Genomic DNA, 21844 nt, shown 5'->3' with positions numbered 1-21844 from the left:
CAAAAAAGATATCTTGATGAGCTGTAGAAGCCACGCCCCATAAGCTCGAAAAGGATTTTAATTTGATATGGGGACCACGCCCGCTTGAGTTTTAAGGACTTCGCCTACTTGAATTTAGGAACTACGCTCGTCAATTCGAGAACTACGCCTATTGATATAAGAACCACGCCCGTCGATATGGGACCCACGCCCATTGATTTGGAGACCATGCCTATTGATATGGGACCCACGCCCTTTAATATGGGTACCACGCCCGTTTACTTTCATATAGACTACTCTTTGGCAGTTTTCCACTTCATGAGGTAATTTGCCACTTCGTGTTAATTTGGTAATTTTCCACTTTTGGGTGCTTTTGGTTAGAAATTCCCATCTCGGAATATGATTTGACTCAATTGACATCCTTTGGAAGCTATGTTGGTATTCGGCCTGTTCGGAGGCTAAAATGCACTTTTGATGGGTTAGGGACCAAACTTGTAGTTTTTCTTACAATTTCTGCCTTGGGATGCAAACTAGCCTTCTATGTGTTTTCTGGGTACTCGTATTGGTACTTGGTCCATTTAGGGACTAAAATGCAATTTCAAATAGCTAGGAGCCTAAGTTACATTTTTGCCCTCTTTAAGGTCTATATATATCCTCATTCCTATTCATATATCATCTTATCTCATTTTCTCCTTTAATTTCTCTAAAATCCTCTTGTTTTTCCTTCAATTTCTCAACCAATTCTTAACCAAATTCCATGAAACTAGTATCAAAATGGCAGTCTCGTGTTCTCGATTCTCCGGACATACCCTGGTTACACCCATTGGGAGTTATCACCATCGATTTTTCGCTAGAATGACTTAGGACTTGTAAAGGGAGAGGAAATCCCTCTCTTGGAAAAATTGAATACTCACTAGGCTTTTTAGCTGTTAGAGAGGTATTTTTTTGGCTTTAAAATTTGTCTCATATTATTTACATAATATATACACTCATTATTTTCTCAAAATGTATGAAAATTATGAAAAATGTTGAAAACAATTACATGCCCTAAACCATAGAGCCGATTCGATTCTGCACAATCCGAACACATGGTGGAAAATGGGTTTTAAGGTATTTTAACATAAAACATCAATAAATAAATGCCATAGTTACCTATTTAGAGTCTTTTACGTGTGAATTATATTTAAAACATGTGCTTGCGCTTTTCTAGAGTGATGTTGTATTGATCTGGTTTGTCAAAAACTTTTATGGGGCCAGTGATTGATTTGATGAGCTCCAAAGCTATGTTCAGGCTAGGATCGGTGATACCGACTTTCGTCGGTTTATGGCTACACTTCCATCCGTTACTAGGAGGACGAATCATACTTCCATATATATATTGCTTGAGAGGTGGATGGACACCACCAACACCTTCCACACTCCAGTCGGTGAGTTGACATTGTCTCCTCTTTCTTTTGCTGCTATCACAGGGATAAACTTCTCGGGTATCCTTATCCCTTTTGATGATGCAATTCACGATCAGCCTTCCAATGTCTAGAAGCACTATATCACAGACTTACTTGGATTCTTCCCGGTGTGCAAGAACACTCGCTGCATTGCTTACCAAAGCATTCCTCTGCATTACAGAGACTTCGTGGCTCAGAATGCTCGAGAGGTAGATCAGATGGCCCGAGCCTTCCTAGTATACCTTTTTAGGACTACCTTGTTCAGTAACTCAGAGAATTCAATAGACTTTCATTATCTGGCCCTTCTGTGGGATCTAGACTAGGTCTCCTCTTACAATTAGGGGTCAGCTGCTTGCACTTATCTGTACCACTGGATGGATATCACTATCCATGGGAGTAAGAGGATATGCAACTTCTGACATGTCGTACATGTAAGTTCCACTCTATCTTTTTCATTTATGCCCATTCCCTTTTTATTTGCATTACGACTATTGATTTCTGTGACAACCTGGCCTAGAGAAGCGGTCTGATGAGGGCGGAAAGTGGATGTCGGGGCAAGGATAAGATGCCTGGATAAGAAGCAGCTTCTGGCAGGCTTCTAGGATGGCAGCACTCTATGGTACGGGAGTACATGAATGAATCGAATTGCACATTGAAATGGGGTAGAAAATGGTTGATAACATATATGTAATGACTCAAAACTAGATCACATGAGATATTGTCTGCTTTGGCCCCCACTGGCCTCATGGTTTTGTCCTCTTAGCGGGTTCGAGAACTTTCTAGGATGGGTGATTTGTTTTGTAGGTCTGGGCCTTGGAGATCGGCCTTCTGGTGGGCTCATAGCCCATATGTACATCACAGGCATTCCCTTACTTGAGTTACTAGGGCTCGAGTAGGAGTGTCCCATTAGAGTGGGCTCAGATTCACGTGCACCACATGTGGACCAACTCTCTAATTGGGATAAGGTAAATAAGAATTATTAGTCTTATTTGTAATTTATGTATAAAGTTACTCACCTTTTCGGTTTACAAATCCGAAGCGATTGGCTGGGGGAGCATCGTCACTAGGATACTTACATGCTCTCTGCTGCTAACCTCTAAGCATAGGAAGATTCTGTTAGCTGGACTTGCCTATCAGGTGTGGTATTTGGGCAAGAGAATTTATGGGTGGGAGCGAGGCCCTAACAAATGTTAAATCCCCTCGCCTCCACTTCTCTCTATGTTCTAGACATCAGATCTCACTGTGGAGGAGCTAGCGACGTGTTTAACAGGATATGATGAGCCCGAGGATCTTACTATTTGGTCTTGGAGGATAGACTATACTTCCTTCATCCCTCAATTGCTGTGGACTGTGCCAATCAACGATAACACTATGGCGTAAGTACTTCATTTGAGTTACTTTCTTGGATCTTTTATTTTTATTTATTCCACTTTTTTATCCAAATGTTTTGTTTGCAGTTTATCTGCCGTACCTCCGCTACTCTTGAGCTGACCGATAGGCAATTCGCTCGGTGCTCTAGGCCCTCCTATATCTTGGGTTCCTCTATCGGTACTGCCTCCGAGGCACCTCCCATAGCCACATCGGACGTGATTCTTGAGAGCATCCCATTCCTCCTAGACCCGATGGTCTCATACTAGAGTCCTCATGGTGTGATAGAGCACCGACTTGCCATGGAGCATTGCCTCCCACTAAAGTTTACTCTGAGTACTTGTACACACGTGAATAACATTCTCCTTTGCATTTTCACGTCTTTTCTTTCTGAAAAATTAGTGATATATAATAGTAATCATATAGGTTTAGAGAGACCAATTTGAGCATGTCCACCGATTGATCAGCGTTACGAGGAGGCAATTCTTTATCTTTGGCGAGGACTGGCGGGTAAGAATAAAAATATTTTATGAAATGCAGTATGTATGCATGTATAAAACATATAGACTAATCTCCTTTTTGGGTTTTCCTCAGAGAGACCATGAAAGCTTACAAGGGCAAGTAGACAATCGGTAGCATCAAATTGATGCTCAGTAATGCAGGATTAATAATCTGACGCTTGAGCTGTCTACATTACGGACTCAAGGGATGGACACCGATTCAGACGATAGGATGGGTGATTTGGGAGAGAACCTCGACCTTTGATTTTTCTTGTGTTATTTGTACTTTCACTTTTTTGCTATTTATCCTTATATGAACTTCGAATCTTTTCAAGATGTATGAAAATTTTATGGTTTTGGTGTTAAAATCCCTCTTTGCTTTTAATTCCTCCTTTATATTGCAATTTTTGGGGTTACACATAACTAGGGACCGAGAAAATGCCTGAAAAGATTTTTAAAAAATTGGAAAAAAATGTGATGATGTCACATAGCCGATCGGCTATATGCTAAGCCGATTCAGCTCCGCCACAGCCTATTGCATGTATGCTTAGATGATTCGGTTCTGCAGTTGTAGAGTATAGATTTAACTCTGATTCGATGCCTATAAATGCATATGCACCCTTCCCACTTCTCCATACATGATTTTTATCTTCAAAATTCAAAACAATATGTCTCAAAAAAGTGCTAAAAGCCTATACATACTTCTCAAAACCCTGATTGGTGATGATTGGATCAAACTTGAGAAATTTCATCTTTCATCCTCTAAAGTCATAGCGACTACGACACTGCAAGGCTTTTCAACCTAATCGGAAACACGCTAAAGACTAGCGTGAAGATGGGAGTCGCCACCCGGGTAATCAAAACACTTTTACTAATGAGTGTTGTTTCTCAATTCTATAAGAATGCTTATGCCACAAATCTAGAGATGGATCCAGAAGCTAACTTCCTTATTTGTGTATATTTGCCTTTAATTTTATTATTTAACTGGCTATTCCCTATAAATATAACATAAGTATTTCTACACATCAAGTGCTATAACATGTGAGGTCCACCTAAATCTAGCCCATTTTATTAAATCACAACCCATATATTAAAGTTATTAGCCTAACTTACTAATTAATTATATACAAGGCCCTACCTAGTCTAGCCCAATTACAAACTATGATTTAATTTCTAGCCTTTAAGCCTAATTGAATACTCTTTATGAAGAGGCTCAATTCTGTGATCCTAAATCTAATATGGCCCAATTTAACCTAATTAAAGCATGGCAGAGCCCATTAAGTTTTTATGGATTTTAAGTTAAAGGCCATTTACCATCTTAATTAAGTTAATGGACTGTAATTTTTATGCCATGTCCAATTTTAAGGTGTAAGTGTGCGTGGCGGTTTCTGGCGCGACTACGTCATTGTAAGGCTTTTCGACCTAATTGGGAACACGCTAACTAGTCATTAAGACTAGCACGGAGATGGGAGTCGCCACCCGGGTAATCACTGGAACACTTTTACTAATGAGTGGTGTTTCTCAGATTCCATAAGGAAGCTTATGCCATAGAGTCCAGAGATGGATCCAGAAGCCAACTTACTTATTTGTGTATATTAGTCTTTAAATTTATTGTTTAACAAAATATTCCCTATAAATGCAAGCATTTTATACACAAGCATGCCAAATCAACACATAATACACATAACTCTAGCCCATTTTATTCAAGCCCAGCCCATATTTAAGTTATTAATCTAGCTTAGTAACCAATTATGTATAAGACCCACCTATTCTAGCCTAATACTCTTTGGATTCTAGCCTTTAAGCCTAATGGATTACTTGTTATGAGAGGGCCCATTCATTGTGATCTCAATCTTAACTAAATTCAATCCCTAACTAAACATGCCAAAGACCACTAATCTAATTAGGTTTTAGGGTTTAGGTCCAATTAAAATAGATTAGCCTATTAGACTATCAAATTCATATTGGATAAGTTTTTAGCCCTAAGTCTATGTGGTCAATTTGTATTAATTAGTCACTTAATCATGTATTGGGTTAACATATAATAAATAGGAAAAAAATAATAAAGAAAAAAAGCAGAAAAGAAAACCCTAGCTATTACAACCCCCTACAACTATGATCACAAAACCAAAAAGACCTAAAACCATACAAAGGCCGAGAATACATTGAAATACACCAAAAATGCAAAAAGAAATAAAGGGGTCAGCTTGATAAGCCGATCGGTTATAACAAAATCGTAGAAGTTTACGACTAGTTAAAAAATTAGACTGATAATTGGAGTTATGATTTAGATTAGTGATTCTAGAATTTAATAGAGATTGAAGACTTATAGCTGTTAGTCCTATTTCGAATTTAAGCGAAAAATTTAGTAACACCAACTAGACGGAATTTTAATAGGAGATAACTCGAAACTTCTTAGAGAATCTAGAGTTAGGAGGGTTATTTTATATACAAATAATTATTAATTAATATTTGTAGATTCCTAAATCCTACGTCCCATCTGGCAGGTGCACCAAATGCATGAGCAACGATAGGAGAACGTCATATTTATGAGTTAAAGTCATGTAATCAATTAATTTTTGGTTATGTCATTTAATTATTTTATTATCATTATGATTATTAATTTTATTATTATCATTATATATCCCCACCATTTTTATTTTTATCATTTTTATTATTACTAGAACTATTATTATGATTATCATTATTAACCACTAAAGTTCATATCATTGTCATTATTATTATTATTATTATTATTATTATCATTATTTTGAGCTAGGATCAAGTCCGTCCTCGTTTGTTTTCATTGAGTCTAGTCTCACCGTTTGCCGTTAAAGAGTCTGTTGTTTCTTTATTGACTTGTGAGCTTATCTTTGATACTATGTTGAGGATAAGAGCAGTTGCGGAAGCAAGGTCAGAGATTCGTGGTGTTCTTTACTCAGTGATGGTGTACTTTTCTTTCTTTGCAAGATGTTAGAAGGCAAGGTAGACCCATTGTCTTTCTGCAAATGATTAGTGCAAGCCAGTCTTAGATGCTTTGATTTTTATTTTAGAGGTGAGTAGTACAATTTAGGTTGGTGCAGAGTGTAGTTGCCATCATAAAATAAATTGTCTTGTTATTATATCAAGTACGTTCTTAATGAGTGAAGCCAAACTTAGTACTTAGGATATGGAGTAGAGGTAAGGGCATATAAGGTTGAGTTTTATAGTTGTAAGAAGAATAAAAATAGTGATTGGTATGTATCTTTTGAGTGCTTGGAACCTAGAGAAGCTTAAGCGAGTACTACTTATTTTTATAATAAAATAGAAGTGTTTTAAAATACAATATTGTGGCTAGCCCTATAAAGAAATTCATTATGACATTTCACTATTAGACTTACACAGTAAATACCGAGTCTAGTACACCGTAAGCATCATAGCTCATTTTTAGGACATGCATCATATATCATAGATTTTATATTAATGCATATTGCATCAGAATCATGCATTGTAACCCTTTGGTGATGAGAGGTATCATCACTCTGGTGCACAATATTGTAGAATTTTATAAAAAGAAAATTATTAGAGATTTTACAATTTTATAAAAGTGTTTTTCAAGATAATAATAATAATTATTATTAGTGATTATAAATAAATAATTCTTTCAAGGTAAATTGTGTTAGCTTAAGGCTCTCTAGATGACGGGCTTAATTGTTATGCGAAATGGATTGGTAGTTCAGAATGCGCCACTTTATCTTATAGAGAACAGAAGGTGACTTTTAAGATTTCATGCGATGTGAAGCTCTGTTTTAAGGTGATCAAATTTTAGCACCATCTAACCTTATATCAACTATTGCAGCCAGACGAATGATATGATGTGGATATCAAGGATATCCTATAAGTGTAAAGGACATGCCATTAGGGAAGAGTGTAATGGAGAATGATCATGTTGTTTGTGGTATCCTGTTGTCTTCCGAAAGGAGTTTCTAATATTATCACCGATCAGAAGATTAAGTTATGCATTGATACTATATTCAGTACAACTCCCATTTCCCAACCACCTTACAGAATGGCACTAGTATAGTTAAAGGAGCTAAAGGAGCGTTTGTAGGACCTTCTAGATAAGGGTTTATCAGACCTAGTATATCTTCATGGGGTGCTCCAGTACTATTTGTAAAGAAGAAGGATGGTACCTTACGCATCTGTATTGATTACTAGTAGTTGGATAAGGCGGCGATTCGCAATAAGGATCCGCTTCCTCGTATTGATGATGTATTCGATCAGCTTTAGGGTGCCGCATGCTTTTCCAAGATTGATTTATGATCGGGATATCACCAGTTGAAAATTCATGAGGAGGACATTCTTAGGACGGTGTTCTGGATGCATTATGGGCATTATGAGTTTTTGGTAATGTCATTTGGACTCGCTAGTGCTCCTGCCGCATTTATGGATATGATGAATCAAGTGTTCAAGCTGTTCCTAGATCGCTTTATCACTATAATTACTGATGATATCTTGGTGTACTCCATAAGTGAAAGGAAGCATGCGTGGCATTTGAGAATGGTACTTCAGACCTTAAGGGAGCATTAGTTGTATGCTAAGTTCTCCAAGTGCGGGTTTTGGTTGGAGAGTGCAGTCTTTCTAGGACACGTGGTGTCTAAAGAGGGCATTGAAGTGCACCCCAAGAAAGTGGAGGCAGTGACTGATTGGCAAAGACTAACTACAATGACAGAAGTTCGTACCTTTCTAAGATTAGTAGGCTACTACTACTAATTTTTGTAGGACTTTTCAAGAATAGCAGCACCTTTAACTAGGTTGACTCAAAAGAATGTGAGGTTCCAGTGGACCGATGCGTGTGAAAGGAGCTTTTAAAGGCTGAAAGATTGTTTGACTTCAGCTCCAGTGTTGGCTTTACCATCTGGAACTGGTGGTTTTGTATTGTGATGCTTCTAGAGTCGAATTAGGTTATGTTTTGATGCAACATAATAAGGTAGTGGCTTATGCATCCAGGTAGTTAAAGAGGCATGAACACAATTATTCCACTCATGGCTTGGAGCTACCAGCAGTAATTTTTGCTCTTAATATCTAGAGGCACTATCTTTATGGGGAGACATGCAAAATATATACGGATCACAAGAGTTTGAAGTATATTCCAGCAGGAGTTGAATCTAAGGCAATGAAGATGGTTGAGCTTTTGAAGGATTATGATTGTACCATTCTTTATCATCCAGGTAAAGCAAATGTAGTGACAGATGTTTTAAGCAGGAAGTAAGCAGGTAGCCTTGCTCACATCAAAACAGAGAAAAGACCTCTAACTAAAGAGTTGCATGAACTGTACGATCAAGGATTACAATTAGAGATATTAGAATTAGGAATGATGTTAGCGCATTTCAAGGTCCAGTCTATACTTGTTGACAAAATCAAGACAGCTCAAAGTTAGTACCCATAGTTAAAAAAAATTGGGAAGAGGTGCAACAAGGTCAAGCCAATGATTTTATTATAGATGATGATGATACTCTCAGGATGGGCACTCGATTATGTGTTCCTGACGTGGATAATCTCAGAAAGGAGATTCTAAAAGAGGCTCACTACACAGCTTACGGTGTCCACCCAGGTTCTACTAAGATGTACCACGATTTGAAAGGCATTAATTAGTGGAATGGGATGAAAAAGAATGTGTCAGAGTTTATTTCCAAGTGTTTGACGTGTCAACAGGTTAAACTTGAGCACCAAAAGCCATCAGGTTTGTTACAGCCACTTCCCACACCCTAGTGAAAATGGGAAAGGATTACTATAGATTTGTGTTGGGTTTGCCTAAGACTTCAGCTGGATATGACTTTATCTGGGAAGTTATGGTTCGATTGATTAGGTCAACATACTTTCTACCGTGAAGACTACTTATTCTGTGGTTAAGTATGTAAGGGTGTATCTGGAGAGAATTGTAAGTCTTCACGAGATTTCTATCTCTATAGTGTCTGACAGAGGACCACAAATCACTCTGAGGTTTTAAGGAAGCTACAAGAAGAGCCAAGTACTAGTTTGGACTTGAGCAAAGCTTTCCACCCCAGACTGATGGATAATCGAAAAGGACAATTCAAATCTTAAAAGATACTCTTAGGATATGTGTCATAGATTTTGGTGGTTAGTGGGATTGATACCTACCATTGATTGAGTTTACTTATAATGACAACTATCATGCGAGCATCGAGATGACTCCTTATGAGGCATTCTATGGCAGAAAGTGCATAACTCCTGTGTGCTGAGAAGAAATTAGTGAACGAAAGTTAGCAGGACCAGAGATGGTTCAGATTACCTCAAAAAAATATTCCTATTATCCGCGAGAGATTGAAGATAGCTTTTAGTAGGCAGAAGAGTTATGTGGATTCGAAGCGGAAGCTTGTGGAGTTTAGCATCGAAGAGCATGTATTCCTGAAGATGTCTTATATGCGAGGCGTGATGCGATTTTGTAAGATGGGCAAGTTGGCCCCATGTTATGTAGGAACCTTCGAGATTATCGATAGAATTAGAGAAGTAGCATATAAGTTGGATGTGACACCGAATTTCTCGTATGTGCATCCGGTATTTCATATTTCTATGTTGAGAAAGTATATTTTGGATCATTCGCACGTGTTGCAACCTCAGTATGTGGAGGTAAGTGAAGAATTGACTCATAAGGAGCAGTTAGTCATGATCGTGGATACTCAAGTTTGCCAGCTTAAGGTAAGCCTAATTTCTTTCAAAATTCAAGGACAAATTTTCTTAAGGAGAAAAGAATGTAATATCTCCATTTTTACTTTATTTTATTTTATTCAAATGTTACTTTCTAAGTATTTTAGTAATTTGATTTTTTTGGACCATTAAATATTTTGATCCATGTCTAGACGTGCTAAATTATTATTATTTATCTTCACTACTTATATTTGAATAATTATGTTTTCATCAAATTATTTTATTTTTATTTTATTTATTGTATTTTAAATTTATTTTTATCCTAATTTGAATTTTATCTTGATGTAAATTAACTTCATTTATAGATATATTAAATTAAACGTGATTTTTAAGTTAAAGATATATTTTGGTAGCCTGAGTAATGGAAGTTAATGAATTATTATTTAATTAGACACAAAAGAAGAATTTACTATTTAAACCCCACAATTAACAAATTTCCTGTGCATATATATAAATCAGGAGTACTGTAGCTTCTTCTTTTTATCTGAGGGGCCTAATGGTAAGTTTGACTGTTGCAAGATATTGCAATGAGGCCCCTGAGCAATATCTCTCACCGATAGCTCCCCTCACTGCTAACGCTGCCACCATTCTCTTCCATTCTTCTCGTTTCGACCACTGTTCGACGTCAAATGACTATCGTGGAGCCTCCTCAACATTGTGAGCTCATCCCCACCATCAGTTTCACCTGAAAATACTAGAGATTGATGAAGCAAGGTGGCAAGAAGCTTGCCTCTTACTGTCGTCGCTAGAACACCCCTATGACGGTGTTTTCTGGTCAAATCGAGACCGGAATTAGTTTTGTCGCCCTTAAAAGCCTGTGTCTAGACATTGCAGTTGCCAACAATGCCTCTTGGTCGGTGATCAGAAGTGGACTAGCCTTGTCGGAGATATTCGGTTTTTGGATCGTTTAATGACCTTTCAGTGGTTGTTAGGCGGAAGTAACCATATATTTGGACTCCCCATGTTTTGATTTACAATTTGGTACCTTCAGATTGAATTCTCGTCGTCGTCGAAATTTTCCAGCGATCGAGTTCGGTGACCTCAGACGCGTGCCGGCAGGCGAAATTCTAATTTGTGCTTTTGGGCGTCCATGTGACCGTATCAAGTTAGTTTCCCGGCTCAGTATAGTAGACTTCGCACTCGAGCTTATTGTTTCAGTATTCATTTATTTTTATAATATTGGTTAGAGATTTAGGAAATTATTATTAAATCGTAGAAGTTTGCGACTGGTTAAAAAATTAGACTAATAATTGGAGTTTTGATTTAGTTTAGTGATTCTAGAATTTAATAGAGATTGAAGACTTATAGCTATTAGTCTTATTCCGAATTTGGGCGAAAAATCTACTAACACCGGCTAGACGAGATTTTAGTAGGAGATAACCCGAAACTTCTTAAAGAGTCTAGAGTTAGGAGGATTATTTTATATAAAAATTATTATTAATAAATATTTATGGATTTCTAGATCCTCCATCCCATCTGGCAGCTGCACCAAACATATAAGAAATGACAGGAGAACGTCATATATGTGAGATAAAGTCATGTAGTCAATTAATTTTTTGTCATGTTATTTATTTGCTTTATTATCATTATGATTATTAATTTTATAATTATCATCGTATGCTCATTATTTTTATTTTTATCATTATTATTATTACTAGAACTATTATTATTATTATCATCATTAACAGCTAATGTTGGTGTCACTGTCACTATTTTTATTTTTATTATTATCATTATTGATATTGTGATTATAATTATTTTTATTGATATTTTTCCATTATACCTTAATAATTTATGATGTTAAATATAGAAATGTAATTTATTAATTATTATTGTGGTTATTATTTTTATTATTGTCTATAAATATTTTGGGATGAGCACGGCAATAGAACATGCCACCTGGTGGGTTAGATGAGGACTGCATGCGTATCGGTGAAAAACATAGACAGGTATATATATGATATGCCCTACTCGAGTATAGCTCTCTAGGCTTATAGATTCAAAAATTATCGGAGGAAGGGTCTCTAGTCGAGCTTAGTCCTCTAGGCGCCGACTGCATTGGTAATTCAATGACCCTACTGGATTTAGGGAGCTTAATAGAGCTTTGGTCTCTGGGCTCCAGTCTTATTAGAAATAAGAGAGTCTATGGGCTAATAGAATTGGAGTCTAGGGTTCTGCCATTATTCCCGTCCTAACTTCTGATTAATTAAATTTGTGTAGTAATGACATGATGTGTGTACTTTTTTTATATGTATAAATAAATATTTATCTTACCTTGTATGAGTGTTTGTTGGTATAGTTTGATTATATGATTTTAACTCACTCTCGAAATTGACAGTCTCAATTTAATTTTTCAGGTGTCAATTAGGTCTTCTGTAATTCTTCTCCTTGGCAGCCCAACATCCTACTTCTTCGAACTTAGTGTAATTGAATTTATTTTAATATTTGATTATTAAAATTCTAGATTTCCACAGTAATGATCCTAAAATCTTTTATTTTCTTTGGCACATTAAACCATCTGGACAAGAGTTATCTAATTATGCCGAATGACTGATTTAAATATGTATTTGTATGATTAGATATTAGTGTTGAAATATTGTTATAATAGATAAAAATTATATTTTTAATTGAGTTATTGATTAGTTAGGCTTGCTACGGGTCTCGATAACCTTACGCCTATCTATTCCCTAGCACCGGTCACGGACCCACAGATCGGGTCGTGATATTTTTTTTTATGATAGATGTAGATGTATGGTGGAAGAAACCCTTAGGTTGTCACCGTGTAGGTTGGATCTCCGAATCTCGGGCGATGAGGAAGTAGTTGAATCAAAAACTAGATGGGAATCCAGAGTTGGATTTAGCTTTGTGAAATCCTCTATCGATTGAAAAGAAGTTTCCAAAAACACTCTTTCTTAAGTGGCTTGTTTCCTAAAATCACTCTTTTCTAAGTGGCTTGAATGTTCAAATATTAACTATAATCGTCAGTGCAATTCTTTATGCTTCTTTTGAATTTCTCTTTTTTTTTTTTCTTTCTCATGTTTCTTTTCTCTTAATTTCACTTATGGTCGAATCTTAATTCTTCCTCTCCTCTCTAAAATCCTAAACACCTTTTACCATTTCTAAAGTTAGGGTTTCTTTTATAAAGGGATAAATTCTAGGAAATATCGATAAGTATCTCATTATTTATTTAAAATTTAAGTAATTATCGATAAAATAATGATTATCATCAAGGAAACGTTCTAGAATTTATATTTGAACGTAAAATTATTTTAAAAATGATGTCGAGGAGTCAAAATTCAATCGATTCTATAAAGAACGATTAGCTCTATGGAGGAAGTTTTAAAATTTACAGTTTAGTCCCTGATTTTATAAAGGTTGTCATTTTGACCCTTAAACTTATTTTTTTTTCTAACAATTAGGTCCATATTGATTTCAAAAAGCTAATTCCAGCTGGATTAACGTCGACCCCAGCATTGGGTTTATTTGTTCTTCACCGCTTGAGACTCAAAAAAATAATAACTTTCATCATAGGGTTTTTCATTTTTTTCTCAATATTTGGATCCTGAAAAGGGATGCTAACAACTAGCCCTGATTTATTGAAATTTATGATCATGCAATTATATTAAATAAATTGAGAAAAATCCTAGACATCAAAGATACAACAAAAGGACATGAGAGCTGTAGAAGCCACACCTCATAAGCTTGAACTTCGATTGATGATTTGATGCGGGGCCACGCTTGCTTGGGTTGAAGACTTTGCCTGCTTAGGACTTCGCTTCACTGGAAAATTACCGATTTCACTCCACTGGAGATTTGAGGATTTCGCCTGCTTAGGTTAAAGGACTTGGCTTGCTTTATTGTTTGAGAACTTCGTCTATGTAATACTCGAGATTTTCTTTTAATAATAATAATATTAGTAATAGTTAATAAATGAGTTTTTATTTAAATTTATTTTACTTTATTTTTATTTGATTTAATTGGAATGATTTAAATAGAATTTTAATGCTAGGCACCACAAAGGAGTTATTTGTATATCTGATTTGTTTGATTTTTAAGAAATTAGTTAAAGTAAATTCTTTGAAAAATAGATTATATTTTCGGTCATTCAATTTTTCATAATATGAATGTATAAACTAATTTATATATTTGAAAGTTATGAAAGAATTAGTAAAGAATATTTTATAAAAAATAATTGGGGAAGTGACATTTTAATTAGCTAATAGTGTTAATTTTAATTGGAAAATATTTAGCAAATTGATTAATTAAATTAATTATGTGTTAGGGTTAAATTGAAAATTTATTTTGGAATAAGGATTAAAAATATAATTTTATTAATATGGGGTTTTAATGAAAATTTGTATGTTTGGTATTTTTATAATTAAATATGTCGGTAAGGGTATTTTGGTAATTTTATATTTAAAAGCAAGGGTAAATAAGTAATTATATATTTTTTCAATAATTCTAATTTGGTCCAAATTAAATAGTTAGAGGCTTAGTTGAAGAGCTAAAGAAAAGTTTAAGGGTTAATCGAAAATTTTGCAGGGCGAAATTGTTAGTAATTAAAAAAATTGAGGGACTAATGGTAAAGAAGAAAAGTTCAGGGACCAAATGTCAATATAGGGAAGAAAGAAAAGAAAAGGAGAAAGAAGAGAATCGGGAGAGAGAGAGAGATCGCGCGGGGAGAAGAAGATCGGCCTTGCGGTCGTCAGTGGCAGACTATCTGGGTGTGGCGGAGCTGGCCGACAAAGCGGCTGGCGAGAAGCACTGTTGAGAGGAAGATCCTTGGCCCCTCTTCATTCTCTATAGGTTCTTCAGCTTTCGGACTCCATTCTGGGTGTTTCCGGCTGCTTTGGCGGCCGAGTCGGGTGGCGATCAACTCCCCTCGGCCTGAGCTTCATTTTGGCAATGGTGGTGCCGCAAATGGTGGACGGAGTTGGAAGTTCGCGGTGGAGGGAGAAAATGGGTGGCAGCCGGATTTTTTGGATTTTCCGGCGAGTTCCGGCGAGGGATGGTCGATCAAAGAACATATTCGGACTCTCCTCAGCTCAAGCTTCCCAATGGCATCGGTTTCGTGGCGATCGGACTTCGTTTGAAAATTGACGGTCGATATCGTTCGTAAATCTCTCCAGATGATCGAGGGTCGAATCGAAAGATTAGAAGCTGGGATCGTCATCAGCGCGTTGTTTCAAGTCCGTTGGTGCATTTGAATCATCGATCGGACTTCGGCGGCTGGAGGCGAGTCGACCGAGCAATCAAGCGTCTTGGTAATTCTTTGACCCGTTAATTTTAGAATTCATTGATAAAAATTATGTGTTTAATTGTTGTGTTGAATATTAGAAAAGTTATGTGAGGTTTTTAATTAAAATAAATAATTTGTCAGACTGTTTGCCAATAGTCGCGATTGTATTGTGTTGTGGAGTCGGGAAAATTAATGCAGTTTTAGTGACCCGACTCCCGTTAATTTATCGTTGTATATTTGATGTGTTTTATGGCAGGTCCTAGACCCGTTATACGGGGGGTAAATGTCCATAATTTAGGGGAGGTTCTGCCGAATTTTCGGTAGAATTTACTCAAGTCGAAAATTTTTAGACAGTCAGTTCTAGGAGTCTAAGCCTAGGTTTAATTGTCAAATGTTTTACTTTTTCTGATTAAATTATTCCCGTGATTAAATAAATCCATTAGTTAAGCTCGCTCCACCCGAAGCATCAGAGCAGAGCTAGGAGGTCGTCAAAGCTGTGAGTTAAAGTCATATATCTATTACATGTGTCAAGCTAAGATTTTACAAAATAATTCTGATTACATGATTTAATATTTTAATTATTTATTTAATCACTATTTATATAAGTTTCATTTTCTGCATTATGATTTTATTGATTATGAGTTGACTCGGGGTGGGACGGCAGTAGAGCATGCCACTTGATGGATTACATCAGGACAGCGTGCACACCGGTATGAATCCGAGACTGATAATAAAAGGATAAAAGGGTAAATTTAAAAAGGTAAATTTAGGACTTGCCCTGGTCGAGCATTGCTCTCTAGGCTGAGTAGAGTGTGTTTGCTAGAGTAAAGGTCCCTGGTTGAGCATTGCTCTCTGGGCGCCGGCTTATTTGAAAACTTAAGTGACCGGACTGGATTTAAGGACCCTGGTCGAGCTTCACTCTCTAGGCACCAGTCTTATTGGAGTAAGAGAGCCGAAAGGCTAAAACTGTTAGTGATAATTAAGTGACCGAATTGGATTTAATTACCCTGGTCGAGCTTCGCTCTCTAGGCGCCAGTTCTTTTGGAGTGAGAGAGTCGAGACTGTTAGTGATGGGCTAGGGTTCTACTGAGGTGCTCCGTCCCGTAGTATGAAATAAAATTTATTTATTTTTGCATAAGCATAGCATGACATGCACCTTATTTTAATTAAACAAATTTTTTATTGGGGTATTACTATTCATTTTGGGATATATGATTTTAACTCTCTTGAGACTGACAGTCTTAATTTAACTGCTTTTCAGGTGATTGTTAGTATTCTCGCAGTTCTTATCTAGCAGCCCGACTCCTTCATCATCGGGTTGATGTAATTGATTTTGGTATGTTTGACTTGTGAAATTTTAGATTCTCCACAGTAGAAATTTTAGACTTATCAATTTGTAATTTTATATAAATTCAAGTCTCGCCTAATTATGCTGGCGGACCTAATTTAAATTTATAGTACCCGTTGATTTAAGAGTAATTGTGGAAAAAGTGCATTGGATTGAGTCCGGATTCTAATTTGATTGAGTTAGTGAATAGTCAGGCTTACTACGAGATTTGGTGGCCTTAAGCCTACCCATTCTCTAGTGTCAGTCACGGGCCCACAGATCGGGTCGTGATAGTCTACTTATATGTTTGAGGACTTCGCCTGCTAAAATAGGGACCACGCCAAATGATTTGGGAGCCACGTCTGATGATTTGGGAACTACGCCCGATGATTTAGTGATTGCAGAGACCTCCCTCTAGCTACTTTCTATTCCAAGAAACAATATTGTTGTTTTGGGCCGATCTGGTAATTTTTCACTTGGGTTGAAATTTCCCACATTGGTGCATAATTTGACTTATTCTAATTCTTTCCAGAAGCTATACTGGCATTTGGCCCGTGTAGGGACTAAGATGTAATTTTACCGGATCAAGGACCAAACTTGTAATTTTTTCAAAACTCCCCCTCGGGGTATCAATTGTGCTTCTATGTATCTTTTGCAGACTTGTATAAACTTTTGGACTAAAATTCAATTTTGGCAGGTCAGGGACCTAAATGACATTTTTGCCCCTCCTTAGTACATACATATAGGCTTATCCATTCTTCTTTCTTCACCTTACTCATTTTCTTAATTTCTCTCTAAAGCTTCTTTTGTTCTTTCTTTGATTTTTTGCTCATTTTTCAGCCAATCTCCACAAAATGAGTCTCCAAATGGCAAGTTCCTCTTCTAAACTTACTAGACGAACCCTAGGTGCACCAGATTGGGAGTTTACCGCTTTGATTTTCTGACAAAATGACCTTGGGCTTGTGAAAGGAGAGGAGATTCCTCTTCTAGCAAAATTGAGCACACATAGCGCCTTCTGAGCCATTGGAGAGGTAATTTCTTGACCTAAACTTATTTTCTGCAACTTAGAAACACAGTATGCATGTTAATCACTCAAAATATATACAAATTTGAAAAAAAAACTAAAGGGATTTGAGAACCCTCAGCTATACAGCAATCGGCTATATGTACAGTTGAATCAGCTGTGCGTATAGCTATCAACACTATGTAGTGCCGTATAGTGCCGATTCGGCTCTACACAATACAAACGGTTGTATATAGGCAAGACAAAGGTATTTTAAGGTTTTTTCATGAAAATAACACTGGATAAACATATTTACCTTCTTAGAGTCTTTTGCATGTGCATGATACTTAAATACCTATTTTATACTTTTCAAGGCAATGTAGTGTCGATTCGGTTCGTCGAAAACTTCTACAATGCACGTGAGTAGTTTGACAAGCTACCTAGCTCGGTTCAAGGCAGGATTAGGAACACTGGCTTCTGCCAGTTCGTGGCCACACTTCTTTCGGTCACTAGGAGAGTCCATGACTCAATTTATGCTTTGCTAGAGAGATGGATGGATACAATAGACACCTTTCATACTCTTGATGGTGAGCTAACTCTTTCTCCCCTTTCATTTTCTGCTATCATTAACATCGAGTTCTTCAGCACGCCCGTGCCTTTTAATGATGCGATCCATTATCGGCATCCCGAGGCTCGAGAGCGCTCCATCATTGACTTGCTAGGGTTTTCTCCGACGCTTAAAAATGCGAGATGCCTTGCTTACTAGTGCATCCCTCTCTACTTCCGGGGCTTCATTCCTCGGAATGCTCAGGAGTTTGACTAGATGACTTGAGCTTTCTTGGTGTACCTTTCTGGTACGACCTTATCAGTGACTCTAGAAGCTCGCTGAATTTTCACTATCTAGCACCCTTGTAAGACCTATACCAAGTTTCATCTTATGACAGAGGGTCTGCGGCCCTCACATACCTTTATCATCAGAGGGATGTCATCATCCGTGGTGGCAAAAGGATTTGCAATTTCTAGCACGCGATCCACATAAGTTGTCTTGACTTCTTTTCTTTTAGTTGATTTATATAAATATTGTGTGCGCTAACTCCTTACTTTTACAAGTTTGGTCTTTGAAGATCAGCCTCCTAATAGGCTCACAGCCCATTTGCACCTCGCGAGCTTTTCCTCGTTTGAGCCGTTGGGGCTCGAGCAGAACAGTAGCCTAGAAGTGGTCATAGGTTCACGTGCACTGTACGTGGATCAACAGCCTAACCTAGAATATGGTAAACATAATTCATTAGTTATACTCATGTTTTATTTATATTATCGCCTACATTTTCTGTTTTATAAATCCACAGTGATTGGTTGGGGGAACGCGACCAATGGAAGCCTTATATGTTGTACATGGCTGACCTCGAACTAGGAGAGTGCTACTAGCAAGGCTGCCTATCGGGCTTAGTACCTAGGTGAAAGGATTTATGGTTGGGAGCATGGTCACAACAGGCGTCGGATTCTTTTGCCTCTTCCTCTTTCCATGTTATGGAGCTGGAGAAGAGCTGGCAGAGTGCTTGAATGGGTATGACGAGCTTGAGGATTTAACCATCCGATCATGACTTATTAATTACACCTTATTCATCACACAATTGATAGGGATTTCACCCTTTAGTGATGACACCACTGTTCGGGTATTCTCTCAGATTATTTGGAACTCTTTTTTTTTACCATGTATTGTGTGTTGCTCTTTTATTCACCTATCCATAGCTTGTTCACTAGGCCCTTGCTATCCGAGAGCCAACTAAAGGATGGTCTTCTCGGTGCAGCCAGCCTTCCCATGTCGCAGTCTCATCCGCTAGTGTGACTTCTGAGGCACTACCTACGGCTACGTCAGATGTGGTCCCCGGGGCTGTCTGATTCCCTCATAATTCGATGATTTCTTATTGGAGTCCACTCTGTGTGATACAGCACCATCTCGCTATGAATCAGTATTTCCCTTCAGAGTTCATCCCGAGCAATTGCACCCATGTAAGCTTTTTCTTCCCTTCTGCATTTTCATCACTTTAGCTTTCTTGAAAAGGTTAGTGACATATATACAAATATAGGTTCAAAGAGACCAGTTTGAGCATGTACATCGACTGGTTGGGGCGGCGAGGAGACAGTTCTTCATCCTTGGCGAGGATTGGTGGGTAAGAACTAAAATAAATAATAAATCATGAAATACAAAATGTATGCATGAAATGCGTGAAATGTGCTAACTAATTCTCCTTTTGGATTTTCATCAAAAGGACCATGAGGGACTACAGGGGCAGTTAGACGACTAGTAGCATTAACTTGATGCTCAGTAATGACGGATTGATACCCTGACTCTCCAGCTGTCAGCCTTACAGACCCCAAGGGATGGATGTTGAATCCGACGATGAGATGGATAGTCTAGGAGGGAACTCCGGCTTTTGACTTCCCTTTGCTTGTACCTTTTCTTTTTCTGATTGTATGTAAGGCCTGAAACCTTTGTGTAGCCTTTTATTTTTTGAAGGTATAAAATGTATTACCTTTTTTATTTCTCCTATTTCTCATCTTTATAATTCAGTCTTTGTATAAAATCTTGTGCGACAAATTACATCAGGAGGCCATACAACCAAATCTATTTTCTATTATTTTTTTTACTTTTGCCTTAACTTTTGCCTAAGCTGCCCTTTTGGGTTTTCAACTTAGCAGACTTTTGTCTTAACTTTTACCTAAGTCGCCCTTCGACTTTTCAACTTAGCAGACTTTATTTTTGCCTAAGCCGCCCTTTTAGATTTTCAACTTAGCTTTTTCTTTTTTCTTATTTTTTCTTTCTTCTTACTTATTTTTGTAGATTTGGCTACTTCAAATATTGATTTCCCTTAGCCTTGCTTGATTCGAGAACTGGCTATTTTATCTTAAGGATGTAGATGCAAATTATGCAAAAAAAAAATAAATATGTTTTTTTTTCATATCTCATTTACTTTGCTTGGAACTTTTAGTTTTTTTTTTCTCAGTTAGCATGTAGAATGACAAATAGACATACATATGTTTGATAACAATTCAAGATAACTTTATTCATTCAATAAAAGCCCAGATGGGAATATTTTGATTTCTCACGAAATAACTTCTGTTATCAGCCAGTCTTTTGAGATGTTCTAGCTGACTATTTCTCTCTTTTGCCCTGACTTTTTTCTGACCAACCTATTCAGCTTTTATGATTGGCAAACTATTTTTTCTATTTTCCTTTTCCACATATGGTATTTCTTGAGACAATCTATATTTATTGGCTCAATGACTTATTCCTATCTAGGCCTGAGATTTTGGCTGCACCTCTAGGCAGAATCCTCTTGACCAAGTATAAGTTTTCCTAGTTTAGCCTGAAATTTCCTCTTGGGTCGAATGTGGTAGGTCTTGTATGTTTAAAAACCAGATCATCAGCTCTAATCTTTTCTGGCTTTACTTTCTTATTGAATGCCCTAACTATCCTTTTCTGGTACAACTGCGTTTAGTATATTTCATCATTTTCTCATCAATCAAGGCTAGTTGTTGGTACCTTTGCTCAACCCATTAATACTGCGGTATTTCTGCCTCTAATATAAGTCTCAAAGATTTCAATTCTCACTCAACTCGCAATACCGCCTCAGTTCCATAAATCATAGAGTATGGTGTCTGTCTAGTCGACGTTCGCTCAGTTGTCCGATATCCCTAAAGCGCGAAGGGTAATCAAAATGACCAATCCTTCTAATTCTATACAATGTTTGAAAGTATCTTCTTTAGATTCTTGTTGGCTGCCTCTATACGGAGAAGACCTATGATGCCTCGATCTTGTATTCCGCCAGTAGGTCTGATGTCTCACCCATAAATTGCACCCCGTTATCCGTCATAACATGGTGAGGGACCTTGTATTTGCAGATCAGGTTTCTTTCTATGAATCTGGCCATCTGTCTTGCCCCCACGGTGGTAAATGATTCAGCTTCTACCTATTTCGAGAAGTAATCGATGGCTACGACTATGAATATATGGCCATTCGAAGGAGGCTTTATTTCTCCAACAATGTCGATACCCCAAGCTGCAAAAGGCCAAGGAGACGTCAAGTTGTGTAGCTCGGTTGGAGTCACGTGACTCATGTCACTGTATAGCTAGCACCCTTGGAATATTCTCACTACACTATACAATCCTTCTCCATTGTCAACTAGTAATAGCCTTGCCGCATGATCTTCCTAGTTAATACAATTCCACTCATATGAGGCCCATACACTCCTTTGTGTATTCCTCCATTACTAC

At 37.3% G+C, this 21844-nt stretch overlaps 1 long non-coding RNA gene across 2 annotated transcripts; it reads left to right on the top strand.

Annotated features, from left to right (window-relative positions):
* The first annotated feature begins 10339 nt into the window (after positions 1–10339).
* On the top strand, positions 10340–21496 carry LOC125370824. Of its 2 annotated transcripts, none has more exons than XR_007216904.1 (5): positions 10340–11105; positions 16501–19242; positions 19331–19579; positions 19657–19740; positions 19840–21496. It is a non-coding gene; the product is annotated as an uncharacterized LOC125370824 (long non-coding RNA). The 2 variants fall into 2 exon arrangements; XR_007216905.1 differs by lacking the exon at positions 10340–11105 and adding an exon at positions 14648–15264.
* The last annotated feature ends 348 nt before the right edge of the window (positions 21497–21844 follow it).

The sequence above is a fragment of the Ricinus communis genome, chromosome 8 (assembly GCF_019578655.1).
Source record: "Ricinus communis isolate WT05 ecotype wild-type chromosome 8, ASM1957865v1, whole genome shotgun sequence".
NCBI lineage: Eukaryota > Viridiplantae > Streptophyta > Magnoliopsida > Malpighiales > Euphorbiaceae > Ricinus > Ricinus communis.
Note: the sequence above shows the minus strand (reverse complement) of the source record. Positions and strands in the feature narration are given on the sequence as shown.